This window comes from Neofelis nebulosa, chromosome 9 (genome assembly GCF_028018385.1).
Source record: "Neofelis nebulosa isolate mNeoNeb1 chromosome 9, mNeoNeb1.pri, whole genome shotgun sequence".
Lineage (NCBI taxonomy): Eukaryota > Metazoa > Chordata > Mammalia > Carnivora > Felidae > Neofelis > Neofelis nebulosa.
The window spans coordinates 1,759,569-1,773,629 of record NC_080790.1 but is presented as its reverse complement, the minus strand read 5'-3'; positions in this window follow the sequence as shown (position 1 = coordinate 1,773,629).

The window sequence follows — 14,061 nt, the reverse complement described above, 5'->3', positions numbered from 1 at the left end:
GGAGACTTAAGGCATGATAAATTGAGGACAGGTTCTCCAGAGAAACAAACCCAACGAGGTATGTATATATGGAATTGGCACACACAAGTTACGGAGGCTGGCGGGTCCCACGTGCAGACTGGGCCAGCAGGCTGGAGGCCCAGGCAGAGCCGATGTGACAGATGAAGTCTAGAGACATCTGCTGGAGAGTTCTCTCTCAGTCGTGGGGAGGGCTCATCTTTTTCTTCTAAGCAGTTCCTCAACTGATTGGATGAGGCCCACCCACACTGGGGAAAGCAATCTGATTTACTCATTCCACCAATTTAAATGTTAATCTCATCCCAGGTCCCCTTGTAGAAACATCCAGAATAACGTTTGACCAAGTATCTGGACACCCTCAGTCCGGTCAAGTTGACGTATGAAATTAACCATCTCAAGGGAGCAGCAATCTTTTTCAGTAAAAAACATCCTAGGTTTGTGGGCACGTGATCTCAAAGTGTCAGTTCTTGTGTTGTGCTGTGAAAACTGTCGGGGACACATGTAAACAAATGAACAGGGCTGTGCTCCAGGAACTTTATATAAACAGGCAGGTGGCTGGAGCCTCCCGACGCCTGAATGGACACATAGCTAGTGTTAACGAGATCTTAGCAAGTTCCCTCCAAGCACTATCCACGCTTACACTGATGTAATCCTTTCACAAATCCTATGAGAAGATTCAGGCGTGGGCGCAGCTCGGTGATTTGCCCGAGACTATCAGCTAGTTAGTGGCAGAATTCGTCCTCAAACCGAGGTATGGCGATTCCGCAGTCCTCACCCACCAAGACGCACTGGCCCCTCCGAATACTCCATCCTCCACCCAGATGACCCCACAGGAGCTCCATCCAGCACAAGGTGCCTGGTTCCCCTTCACTTTTCCCTGATGGCTCTGGACACAGATGGCGAGGCCACCGTAAGATCAGTATCACCACCTACTTTTGGAGGGGACATTTCTTTGGAGCCGTGCGCAATGAGCATGCTCAAACTTTGCTTTTGTAAAGGCTTCTCCGTGTTTGGCATAGAGGACAGGGAATTAATCCTCTGGGTGTGCCAGGATGTGCCAGTCACGGAGCTTGGAACTCTACATTTGTTAAGCCCTTTAAAGCTTACTGATGTCTGTGATGGTGTTGACCCCACGTTTTTTCAAGACAGGAAGCAGGCTGGAACAGGCAAGCAGTGTTTTCAGGGTCGTATCTTAGTAACTGGTGCAGGTGGACTTAGCCTAAAGTGCATGTGTCTGCAGGACATGTGATTTCCACAGACGATCTCTCTGTAGCGCACATCAGATTACAGTTAATCAGAGCTGTAATAAGGTTTTCCCTCGGTGTCATCGAAGCCTATCTGGTGTTTCAGTATTACCGATAGCTGTTTGCTTCACAAAGCAATGACCTTGATCATTATTATGGTTATTCTTTTTACCAATATCACTCAGAAACCAGCGGCTCCTAGTGGGAAGCGTTGTGACAAACTCCACTCTTGGGGGATACAGTCATCACCTCCATTTGGGGTCCACGAGTTGGCAGAGGAAAACTTGCAAACAAATGGAATGTTCTTGAGATTTTCTTAGAGCCCAGCTGTAAACTAATGTATCAAGCAAGGCTTCTCAAAACGCAAAAAATATCTGACATCTGGATTCTTAAAAGTGTCAGATATCAAGACGCTAAAGCTCCCAACATGATTGTTAAGTTGGCCAGGTGTGAATTAAGTCTAAGAAATATGACAGACGCTGGTCACCATGTAAAAATGCAGGGTGACTGTGCCCCAGGCTTCCACCCCAGGTGGGTGGAGAATCTGGCAGGAAGGGGCGTTCTGTGCGTGGACCAGAGGCCTTGGAATGAGCCGACATGGTTCCATTTCCATGAATGAAGGGACATCTGCACAGCGGTTCCTACTAGCTTGGCGTACAAAGTGGTCTGTGTCCCAGCAAACCCCATGTCCGTGTGTGTGTTTTACAGTCGGGGACCTGAGGGCAGAGAGGCGAGCTCACATGTGTGCATGCAGGCGTGGCCCAGGACGAGAGCCTGTGTTTGGAGGACCTTTTCATTACAACTCTTAAACTGCCCAAGCTTGTTGCCGGCCATGTAAAATCGTCCTCAATGTCAATGTAAGTTTTTGGGCCAGAGGATGAAACGAGTCGGGAAGGTAGGACGGGACACGCGGGTGGAATACCACGTGGGCATGTTGCTTGCACTTGGACGGCCGAGCCAGGGGCTGGGTGAGCGCCAAGGTGCTGGGGGTCCCCCCCACCCGCCATCCGCTCCAGCGGACCTGGCCGTGTCTCTCCCCCGAGACACTCGCTTCTGCCACGGGGGGCGGGGGGGCACAGGCTGCCGCGGCAACGTGTTGAGGCTCAGACAGGTGCAGGCACTGTGTTTAGGGAGCTGGGAAACGTCCCCAGTCTCAGGGTTGGAAGGGACCCGGGGCCTCGGGTCCCCCATTCATGCCCTGCTGTAGGAGGGCCCTCCTCACTGCTCCAGACGACACTGCCTCTCTGAACAGCTGGCATGACCCGTAACAGTGATTTTAGGGCGCAAGCGAACCAAATCCTGTTTTCTTGACATTCACTCTCCCACCGCACCAGAGGGTTCTGCCACTCATGGACTCTGGTCCGGAAACGTCTCTTCCGCGGCTCCACGGCCGGATGCAGCACGGAGGAGAAAAAGCAGCGGCCGTCGCTGGAGACCCCCTGCCAGGTTATCCTCAAAATGCTCTAGTCCTCGGACATTTTAGCCCAAATGCTCGCAAGTTTTGGCAACGTCTTCTGGTGTATGAGCCGCGAGGTGCCTTCGCTGGGACTCATCTGCTCGGGCCTGCTAATTTGAGGAGCCAAGTGCTAACGGGAGACATTCTGCATGGTTGTCGGCCCAGAAAATATCTGTTTTCACTGCAGCCATCAAGTCCTCAAAATCAAGAGAACTAACTCAGGTGTTTCCAGCACTGTGACGGGAGGCGGGCATTTTTGTCCGAGGGCCTTCGCGCGACCTTCCACCGCACATGTATGTGTGCACAGAACGGGTATCTCACTGGAGGGCCCGTGATCCCCACGGTAGGGAACGGCGGCCTCTCTGACTGGCCGTGCATCACGTCACCGCCCACAGCCCCCTGTGTTCCAGGAGTCTGGCTGGTCCTGAGGCCATGCCACAGGGGACAGGCGGCTCTCCAAACGTTCAGGTGTCTCTCCTGTGTGGGGTGTGACAGAGGTGAGGCATCAGGTCCTGGGGGTTCAAGGCGGCCCAGGGGGCCGGGGAGAGCATCACCAGGTGGGGGGAGGCGAGGGGTGCTTAGAAAAATCATACGACCTGAGAAACCACAACCCGGTGAGCAAGTGGGAGGAGGGCAGCCGCCGGGAGGACAGTGCTGCCGACTGCTCTGTCCATGGTAGTTGTGTTCCATGAAGTGGCCACCGATTCTGACTTGGGGCATGCTGAACCGTTGCCCCTGGGGGAAACACGGGGTTAGTGCAGTCAGTGTTCCCAGAGAAAGAGAACCGATGAGATGCACGCACACACACACACACACACACACACACACACACACACGCGGAATAATATTTATTTTAAGGAATCGGCTCACAAGATTACAGAGGCTGGCAAGTCCAAAACCTGCCATCAGGCTGAGGCCCAAGGAAACCCCGTGCCGCAGTTGAAGTCTGCCTGCTGTCTGCTGCAGAATCCCCTCCTATTGGGGGAGATCAGTCTTTGTTCTGTTCAGGCCTTCCGCTGATTGGGCGAGGCCCACCCACAGCAGGGAGAGCAATCTGCTTCACTTGTAGTCCACCAGCTTGAACAGTAATTCCATCCAGAAACCTCCTCATAGAAACATCCAGAGTAATGTGTCACCACATCCGGGGGCAGCACGGTCAAACACCAGCCAGTACTCCAGCCTAACACGGGGCCACTTAAAGCAGCGAAGTTATCGACAAAAAGCACAAAAATGTGGAAAACGTGGCACTAGATAGACCACAAAAGGACACTGGTTTACAGGACGGGAGCTGGGACAGGAAGGCGACTGTTATCTTGCTCATCTCAGCTGGGAACACGGGCCAACCCCTCAAGTTTGTCGCCTGTCTGTGTTCCTCCAGAACGACCACGGAAACACCGTGTGCTTTGACCCCAGGGCTGCTACCAGACTTTGGTGAGCTGGAAAATCTGTATGTTACAGGCGGAGTCCCGAGTAAGGAGGATCGAATCCATACGAGGTGTGCTTGTGAGCCCCGGGTAGTGACTCAGAATCGGGTGCTGCCGGGCGGAGGGCGTGGTGGTGAAGGGTGGGGTCCCAGCGGGGGACATGGTGTTCAGGGAACTTCTCTGTGAGCCTGAACCGGGGGCTTGGCCTTCTTAGTAGAGGAGATCGGAAGGAATGGAAGGGTTTTTAAGAGGAGAGGGTGAGGAGGCTTGCATCGTAGTCATGGGAGGCTGTGTGCCTGGACTAGAAGAGGAGACAGAGCTGGGGAGACCCGGTGAAGGCTGTTGCCAGGACCCTGTGCAGGGGGCTGGAGGGAGGGGCCTGGCCGAGTGTCGACGGCGGAGCCAACAGGCTACGTGGGGGCTGAGGGCAGAGGTGGGTTTCTGGGGGTCCTCGGGGCGAGCCCTCCAGCCGTGGTTCCCGGGGCCCCCCTTTCACACCTGAGGTGACACCACGCTGCCTCTCCTGAGACCTCTCTGCAAGACCCCTCGGCCCCTGGGCTCTTCCCGGGCAGCGTGGCCGCGTCCCCCCACGTCCCCCCACGGCCCCTTTGAGCGGCTGCGGACCTCCCCTCAGCCGTCCACTGATGCGGTGACCGCACTCCGGGGCCTCCTTCCTTCAGCCGCTGGGGACAGTGCCCTTCAGACCCGTCACTCCTGCCGTTAATGGATTGGATGCCTGCGCCCCGAGGGTGACGGGTGACGCTGCTCAGTCCTACCACCCCCGGGGGCCGCCTGGTGCGGGCAGGGGGGCGGAGTTCTGGGCGTGAGACGGCCCTTGTCAAGACTCAGCAGAAATGGAAGATCGGAGGGGAGACTTTGTGGCGGTGCAGCTGGTCCTTTGTTCACCTCTGTGCTTGGAGCTGCATCTCAAGATGACTTACAACCCACCCGCGACGGTGATTGGTTCTCCTTCGCGCTCCGCGGGGGCCGGGGGAGCAGGCCGTCCCTGCGTTTCCATCCGTCATTGTCAGGCAGCACAGACGAGGCACACCCTTCTCCAGTCAGGTTCAGCTCGGAGTCTGCAGCCCCTTTAGGGTTCTGAGCCCAATGGAGCTCCAGCCGAGATGTGTACGGTAAGTAATGAATTATCCACGATTAATTACAATTAACTGGGTCTCTTTCTTCCCTAGGCGCTTGATCTAAATATTTACAAGGAATTCTGATCAGATGCTCACTGTCCAAATTAATATTATTTCATCTGAAAATACAAGAGTGTTTTCATCCAAAATCAGCTATTGTTTGGAGTCCAATCAGCGTACCATGCGGCAAAACACAACAGAGGAGCACGATGTGTGGTGACAGGTAATGTGGCCGGTCAATGACCGAGAGGGGCAGAATCCGCACCGAGCCACGGAACTCATCCGCCCCTGGGTCCACGCCACCCGACCTCAAGTACCGCCTTCAACAGAGTCCCTGGAACGTGGGCCTGCAGGCGTGGACCTTCCCCGGATGTGCTCACCACGCTGGGGGGCCCAGGGCTCCCAGCAGACGGGACGTGTCTGCCCACACGCGGGGGACAGCCAACCCGGGCCTGGGAGCCCGTGACGTGAACCAGGGAACCCGACAATCTAAGTGGGGGCGCGGAAGCTGTTTGGGGTTAGACGTGAGACGGCACAGGATACATGTTCAGATGGTGACTATGTATGTGGCTATCGTAGCCCTCGCTCAACTGCTTCCCAAGTGAGAGGAAGGAGCAGGGGGGACCCGAGCGCATCTCAGGTCTGATGACGGAGTACGTGGGCTGGTGGAGAAAGCCTCCCAGGTCTCTGTGTGTCCTGGAAATGGGGCCCAGGGCCAGGCAGAGTGGAGATGCGACTGGAGTCATTACCTCCACGACTGTGTCCCCAGGAGCAGTGGCCCATGGAAAAGGTCACCTTTGAGCACCAGGTCAGAGAAGTCACTTTCTCAAAGGACCACCAGTTTGGCCTCTCTCTGATTTCCTTGTCCCTGGTCCCCTCAACATCCAGCATCTCTGTGAACGGTGAATCCGCTGAGGGCAGACTGTCTCTTGGGGTGCAGATCCATCGGTGGAATCCCACATTCTCCTTTCCCCCTTACGGAGACTTGAAAATGACTTATTTAGGGGCGCCTGGGTGGCTCAGTTGGTTAAGCGTCCAACCCTTGATCTCAGCCCCGGTCGCGATCTGATGGTTCGGGAGTTTGAGCCCCACGTCGGGCTCTGTGCTGACAGTGCAGAACCTGCTTGGGATTCTCTCTCTCCCTTTCCCCCTGCCCCTCCCCCATTCAGGCCCCCTATCTCTCAGAATAAATAAATAAACTTACAAAAAAACAATGACTCACCTAGCCATGTCCTTCTGGGACCTGGCGTCAGGATGGCTCCTGTCCTGGAGGCAGACCGTTCGGCTTCGCTGGCATGTACCTGTGAGCCAGCTTCCCGTTTTCTCACATCCATGCGTCGCTGTTCTATTATTCATCCAGCATTTTTCTTAAAATTAAGTTTTACAAACGAACCCTAGTCTAAAGCAATACTATCTATGGGAGTTTGATCTGCTCGTTAGCTTTTTTGGAGACACCTCTTCTAGGAAATCCATAATCACCAAAATAAAAGCAAGCTCATGCGTACCTTCCCACGTGCAATGCGTGCCTGTCAGTCCACACTTTGCTGTGGGATTTGCAGCTGCTCAGACCCGAGCTCACATCTTAGCTCTGCCTTCGTTACTAGCTGCATATCATCTGGGAAGATCACTTACCCTCCCAGACGAGGAGCGTCCACGTACGGAAATGGGAATGTGCTGAGGTTGGGGGCAGGGGGACTATGTGAAGCGGGTGTCGGCAAGGAGGCTGCTCTCTATACCACACCCTGGCCACGTGGCTATTGTCCTTGTCCTCTCCTGCTTAGAGATCCCCAATTTGGTGAAAGTGCGGGTTGGTTTCACGTTCTGGGGCACAGAGACTCCTCCCCAGCCCCAGGGGTGAATCACGGTGGTCTAAGTCCGCCCCAGCCAATTCCCTTCCCTCAGCCAGAGGGGGCTTTAGACTTCGGTTGTAAGGAAATCTGGCCAAGAGGGGCAGAACCCCTGGCAGACTTCTGTGCTGGGCTGTCACCGAAGACTGAAGGAGGTGCCACGGTATCTGTGCCCCCTTTTAGCTTTCTGGATATTGCCATCAATAGTGGTACCTGGAACCGCTCTGGACTCCCTGCCTCCTCCAGCAGGGGTGTCCTGGGGGGACAGGCCATACACCGCAGGTGGCAGAAAGAGCCGGCATCCTCAGAGCATCGTTGAGGTCTCACACCCGTAACCCCGGAGCTGCAATGTGACCAGCATGGTGGTCACACGGAATAATTACTAAGCTTTATCGTTTTATATATTGTGCATTGCCTTTTTTTTTTTTTTTTTTGGTAAGTTTTCTGTTTGTCGTGGCAGAAAACATCCTGATACAATTTCCTTCCCAGCCCATGCTGGGTGTTCTAAGCATCTTGGAAACCACACGTTTGGGGCGAGCGCTCCTGAAAATGAATGAAAGCACCCAGGTCCCTCCAGAATGGCCTGGAAATGCTGCTCACCTCTGTTCCCCCTCTTGCCTCCCAAGAGCTGCCCGTCCTGTGCTGACGGGCAGCACACAGCAGAAGGGGGATAGAAGGTGCACTTTCTTGATGTGTCTCCCTCCCATACAGGGAATGACAATGACCCCTGGCCAAGGAAGACTCCGCCCTGTCATGACTTCCAGTGCTGCAGTCACCAAACCAGCAGTCACACTGTCCAACCGTGCGGGCATTCCATTCGGCAGAGATGTCAGGAATTCGTGAAGCAGATCTGGGGTAGAGACTAGAAATCTGTGGGGTTTTCTCTTCTTGAGACAGAGAGAGAGGGAGGGAGAGAATCTCAGGCAGGATCCACGCTCAGTGTGGAGCCACACTCAGGGCTCAATCCCATGACCCCAGGATCGCGACCTGAGCAAAAATCAAGAGGCGGATGCTCCACCAACTGAGCCGACCAGGCGCCCCTAGAAAACTGTTTTTAGGAACCTGCCCTGGGTGTTTTGAGACAGGTTTTTTATTGGCCAAAATGGGAAACATGGCCCTTAAGTCAGTCTGATAAGTGGCTCCAAGACGTCAATATATTTTGGTTCTCAGCCAGGGGTGATTTCGTCCCTCAGGAACATTTGGCAACGTCTAGAGGTATGTTAGGCTGTCCCAGTTTGTGGGACGCTGCTGTCCCTTGGTGGGAGCATCCTGTGATGCAGGTAAGCGTCCAACAATGCACAGGACCGTCCCCCGCAGAGAGTCACCTGCCCCAACATGTCAGTAGTGCTGGTAAAACACCTGGATGGTCCGAGCTGCAGGAGCGACGAGGTGCCCGTCTGTGGACTGTGTGACCTCAAGGAGAGGAGGGAGAAACATCTCAGTGAAACCTAGAAGCCATTCACAGTCCTTTAGACATCTCCCTGGGAACAGCCGCCACGTTCCCCAAAAGCAGGGACCTAAGACAGGAGTCCAGATCAAAGACTCGGTGAGAAGAGCCTTTGCTGCTGGACTGAACACAGGCTTTGCCAAGCATCAGTGAGGAAGAAGGTACTTTGGACAAATACATTTTCCACATTCACTGAGATGAACTATTTTAAGCATAATTAAAAAACCCCCATAATCCAGCCTAATTTCACAATTTCTGCCTCTTCAAAATTAGAATGTGGACCGTGATGTAATGTCTGTAGCCTTGATTTATCACATCGTGCACAGTGATGCCCTTGGGAAATAAACCTGCTCTGAATTAAATGGCTTGCTCTCGGCCTTGCCCCGAAACGTGGAAAGCCTGAAGTTTGTGTACTTTTGTCCCATCTTGGAAGCTTCCGTGGTACATCGCCGACGGTGCCGTGGGTCTTTCTCTGGTTTGAACTCTCTCCGCTGGATTGTAGACGCGGCATTCGAGACAGCTCAGGTCCGTAAAACGCACAGATGATCTTTGCTGTTTTTTTACGGGCGGTTCCAAGCCTGTTGTCTGCAACCAGACCTGTCTAGATGGGGGCCCCTTCGGGGGGACCTTCGGGGGCACAGGCCACGCCGGTGTGAGTCAGCGAGTCTCAGCTGGGCACGCCCCATTCAGGTGCTCCCCTCTTCCTGCTGGTCCTGCTCCCTCCTGCCCCTGTGATGCGGTCAGCTGTCCCTGTGGCTGGTGCACAGAGCCAGTTGTCATTTGGGGTGTGTGGCAGGTTCTGGATCTCTGCTCTGGGCTGTGGGTCCCCCTGCACGCTCTTCCCACGGCAGAGCGCTGGACAAGAGGTCCGCCAAACCACACAAGCGCGTTCAGACCTCCGTGTGGACGTACTCGTGTCCCGGCAGCCAAAGCCCAGAATCGGTGGGGCAGGCAGCTGGCGTCTTCCCGTGGGGGGTGCAGGGGACCGAGTGTTCGTGAAGCAACAACATGACTTCGACACCACCTCTTCTCTGTTCCGCATCCTTGGTGGAAAATGTCAGAGCCTTTCAGCGGCGTCCACGGCCACGCAGGGAGGCCCTGGGTTTCACGTGTCTCCGAGCAAGGAGGAAATGTTCATACCACCGAAAGATGAGCATTTCCCCGGTAACCATGACTCCAGCCGCAAGCCTACAGTCTGTCTACTTCGGGTTAAGAGACACCAGATTTTTCATGGATGTTGATGGGAAGGGAAGAATTTCTGGACCCCGAGTCCTTCCTGGTCTAGTACGAAGCGTCACGGCCGACGGGAAGCCTCGGCAGGGACCTCGGCAGCGCGAGCTCTGGGTCCCCCAGGGAGCGAGGGCCCTAGGGCCGCTGGCTCTGCCTGAGTTGTGTCACCTGCAAAGTAAGGGCGGTGATTGGATGGCAGAGGGGACCCCGCCCCATCTGAGGCCGAGTCCTGCCTGCCGTTGCAGTCACGGAGCTGAGAGGCGGACTTCGACGGTCACCAAAGCGACACTGTGCCACCATTTCCAGCAAGAGCTTTCACCAGGGCCTCACGGGAATCTAGAAGATCCAGCCTGCCATTGCGGCAGCTGTGACCCTTACACATCCTTTCTTCCCTTTGTCCTTGGAGGGCTCCTGGTGAGACGTGTGCCCACTCGGTGGTCCGGCCTGTGCGTGCGGCTCCCGAGGGGCCCTGTGCCTGTGCTGACCGCTCGGCCCTGAGGGAAGGAGTCAGGACCCCGCCAGCATTGGCTGCTGCGCTCAGCACCCGGGCTTTGCGGCTACCGAGTAACTCAGGGGCCCGTTTGACGTTTGTATTTTATGTTCGTGCCGTTCCCCTCCCCCAATGTGCAGAACTCGAACCGGTTAGCAGGTGACGCTGCTCGAGGCGCCCGGCTCTCTGGCTCCAGGGGCGGGGGGGGGGGGGGGGGTGTCCCTGTGGCAGCCTGTGGAGCGGATGAGTCCCGGCCGGCTGCTCCTTGACCTGGCTGTGGGACCCTGGGGTCACGTGATCTGGCCCAGGCCTCGAAATACGCCCCGCCTGCTGGCCGCGTCGCCGTGAAGCCCCAGCGTGGTGACGGACGCCCAGGGACGTGGCCGAGTCGCGGGGCCTTCCAGTAAACAGTGGCTCTGACTCCGGGCTGCGAGCGCTAAGTGGACGGGTCAATTCCTGCCTGCCCCCCGCCCCAACGAAACAGCTTGCGAGAGCTTGGAGAGAGCTCCCAGAGGTTTCTGCAAGTCTGTCTCCTCCCGGAGCCTTGTTAGAGACGGCAGGGGGATGGCGGCGAGGACACCCGGCCGTGCCCTCCAGGAAACGGCCACCGATGTGCTTGGCCAGCCCCTTTTCGCGGCAAGGGAGCCTCAGCCCGGATCACGTCTGGATGATCACAGAGGCGCGTGCTCTCTGTCCGCAGGAACGAGCTTCTCCTCGGCTACGCTTTGTGGAGTCGGGAGTGAGTTCTCACCCACTTCCGAAGTCGAGGGGAGCCTCCAAGCACCCGCTCCCGGGCCCAGTTTAACCCAAGTATGAGCCTGACGCCCTTGACATGGAGACCGGGTTCCTACGTGCGCTGGGATCTGCATTCTGCTCCTCAGCTGAGCCCGGCTCCCGGTCTGTGTGCCTCCTCCGGGGGCTCCGTGGGGACCACGCCCCCTCCAGCGGGCCCCCCGCCCCCCGCGGATCTGGAAGGAGCGAAGACCGTGCTCTGCCAGCCACCCCTCACCCCGCCCTCCGCACAAATGGTGCTTCTGACTGAGGTTCAGATGGTCATTTGCTGCTCCTTCCCCTCCAGTGACCTGTCGCCGCTTCTGGAGCACCCACTGCGCGTGGGGCCCGGGCCAGACCACAGAGCAGATACCGGAGAACAGGATGAGCCCACCACGCCCGTGGTGTGGAAGGACAAGGCTGTGTGGCACCAGGGGTTACGGTGCCGGCCGGAGGGCTCTGGGGCTGGAAGGGGGGCCTCTCTGTGGGGCAGGGGTGCGAGTTCTGGTCCCGGATGGCGGGATAGACGCCGTTCCCATAGAGAGGTCAGGGGAGAGCAGACACGAGGTAGGAGTGCGGTCTGTGCAGGATCGGGCACGGCACGGGCGGCGGGAGGGTGGGGGTGCAGTGTCCCGGGCGGGGCCCCGCAGAGGACCCGGGGTATTGTCCTGCGACGGGACCCCGAGGGGGAGGCCACGTGACACGCGCGGGTCTGCTGCCTCACCCTGTACACACCCGTAGTGAACCGGGAGGCACACGCGCCCTCCCGGCGTTTCCCAGCTGGCCTTTTGGAAGGCAGCCTCCACAAGGCGGGAGGTGGCCGAGACAAAGGGACTCTGCGCTGTCCCCTGTCTCCATGCCTGTGGGGACAGAGTGTGTGCAGGGACAGCCTGGGGCGAGCTGCCCACGGGTCGGGGGAAAGGACGCCCGCCGAAGGCTTCTTCTGTCAGCAGAGCCTTTCTGGCCGAGATGGGTGTGTCCGGATGGGAACGGGTGTGTGACGTCTGGTGTGCGTCAGGGGAGACGAGCCTCCACGGGGGCCCCCGGGATGGCGGGGCGTCACCGCCGGCAGGACGGATGCCCCCAGGAGACGATGAGGCCCGCTCAGGGCAGTCCTCCTGCCCCACTGAGACCTTACGGGAGAGGCTGGCCGTGGTGCGGAGGCGCCTCCTGGCCGCCCAGCCTGGAAGGGGCAGGCTCCTGCCGTTCGTGCTCCCCCCGGCGTTTGCCCAGAGCCTGTGCTCCCTCCCAGGCCGAGAACCGAGGTATCCCGGCTCTTCCCATTCCTTTGTAGTGTGCAAATGTCCTGCGGCGTCTCCCTCGCCTGCGGGACCCACAGCGGCCAGGCCCACAGCCCAAGGTCGAGCACTGATCAGCCGCCCTCAGACCTGAGCTTACCTGTTGTTCGCTGTGTCCGTGGGGCAGGTGTGACACAGCCTGCTGACAGCCCCCCAGGCCGGAGCTCTTAGCCGCCAAGAGCCCGCTGTTTCTTACCGGAACCCCCATCAGCAGCCCCGTGACTTGTCAGATCTGGGCTTCGGCCTCGAGCCATCTCTCGGGCGCATTTCCTTCGGATGGACGTCTGCAAACAAAGGGCATGCGTCTTAGTGACCGGCAGGCAGCTGATCCTCTACAAGTGGAGCAGAGTCACATTCCACGGAGTGTGCTGAGTCCCGGAGGCGGCCGTCGCCACCCCGACAGCTCCCGCGTGTCCGTCCGTGTGTCCTCGCTCCGGCCGCACACGGAGGTCTCTCTCGCCGCATTCGGCGCTGCTCTGCGCCCTTTCCGTGCCCCAGTTCTGCCGGCTGCCGTGCGCCGTAGACCGCGGACCCCCGCGGGCCGGGCCCAGAGCCCCCCCTCCCCGTCTTCGCCGCACCCGTGAGTACGCGCGGCCTCCCGCGGAGCGGGTGCCGCTTCCGCCCAGATCTCCTACGATCTTCCGCTTTTTCATTTACTTCTGATCTAAAAAAAAATGAGGTGGAAAACTGGTTCGTGGTGTAGTTGACAGAAAAGTCGTTATCTGTCATGTTCAGATAGGCCATCCTGCAGTTCCGTAAGTTCTAAGATGCTATCTCTTAAATAAGGTCATTCCTGTTGCACAGATTGTGCCAGCGGCCCAGGCCAGCAGAGGCGCACGGACACCCTGGGTCAGACCGTGGGGTCGGGAGGCTGATGAGTCGCCCCCGTAGGAAGCCAGATTGCTCACCGGAACTCCCGCGAGAGGGATCTGGGAGACAGCTGGTGGCCTGGCTCGCAGCGGGAGCCGCCTGCCCCTGCGTGGCCACCGCTGTGCCCGCCGCTCTCCGCGGGGGGCTTCTTCAGGCCACGGACAGGCCTCCCCACCCCCCCACTCCCCCTCGCTGGGGCAGCTTAGACGCTGGTTGTAAAGCCGCCACTGGGAGTCCCCAAAGGCTGTCACCTCTCTGACGTGCCAGCACAGCGCCATGGGCGTCTGGAATGCGCCCTCAGCCTCTTGCGGAGGCGGCCAGTGCTTGCGCGGGCGTCCTTCAGCCCCCGGGGGGCGGGTGATGAGAAGTCGGGGATGAGGTTACAGGGTCACCTTCACCCTTCACCCCGGGCGGGCTCTACTGATTCTCCAGTTTGTCTTAGAATCGAGGCACAGCTCGGATGAGCTGCCCCGATTTTCGTCGCGGGGGAAAGCGAGGGCGCGGGGACCTGTTTGCCCTCACGGAGGCTCGGCAGGGGTCAGCTGCTCCTGGGGGAGACCATGCCCTCTTGCCCGCGAACGGCATCTGTATGTTTTCGGGGGCCTGTTGCGCGACTATACAATTCTCTTTTCAAGGGAATCTTAGCTTTCGCCTTCGAAACATTTTTCTTGGAGCGGGAGCCTTCCTGACCCTCCCCGCCCCGCACCCCGGCTGTCAGTGCTGCCCTGTGCCCCCGGCTGTGCCCCCGGCACCCGGGCACGTCTGAGTGCTCCTCCAGCACAGTGGCCGGATCCGGGCTGGGGGGTGGTGTGGGCCCTGCCCGTGTG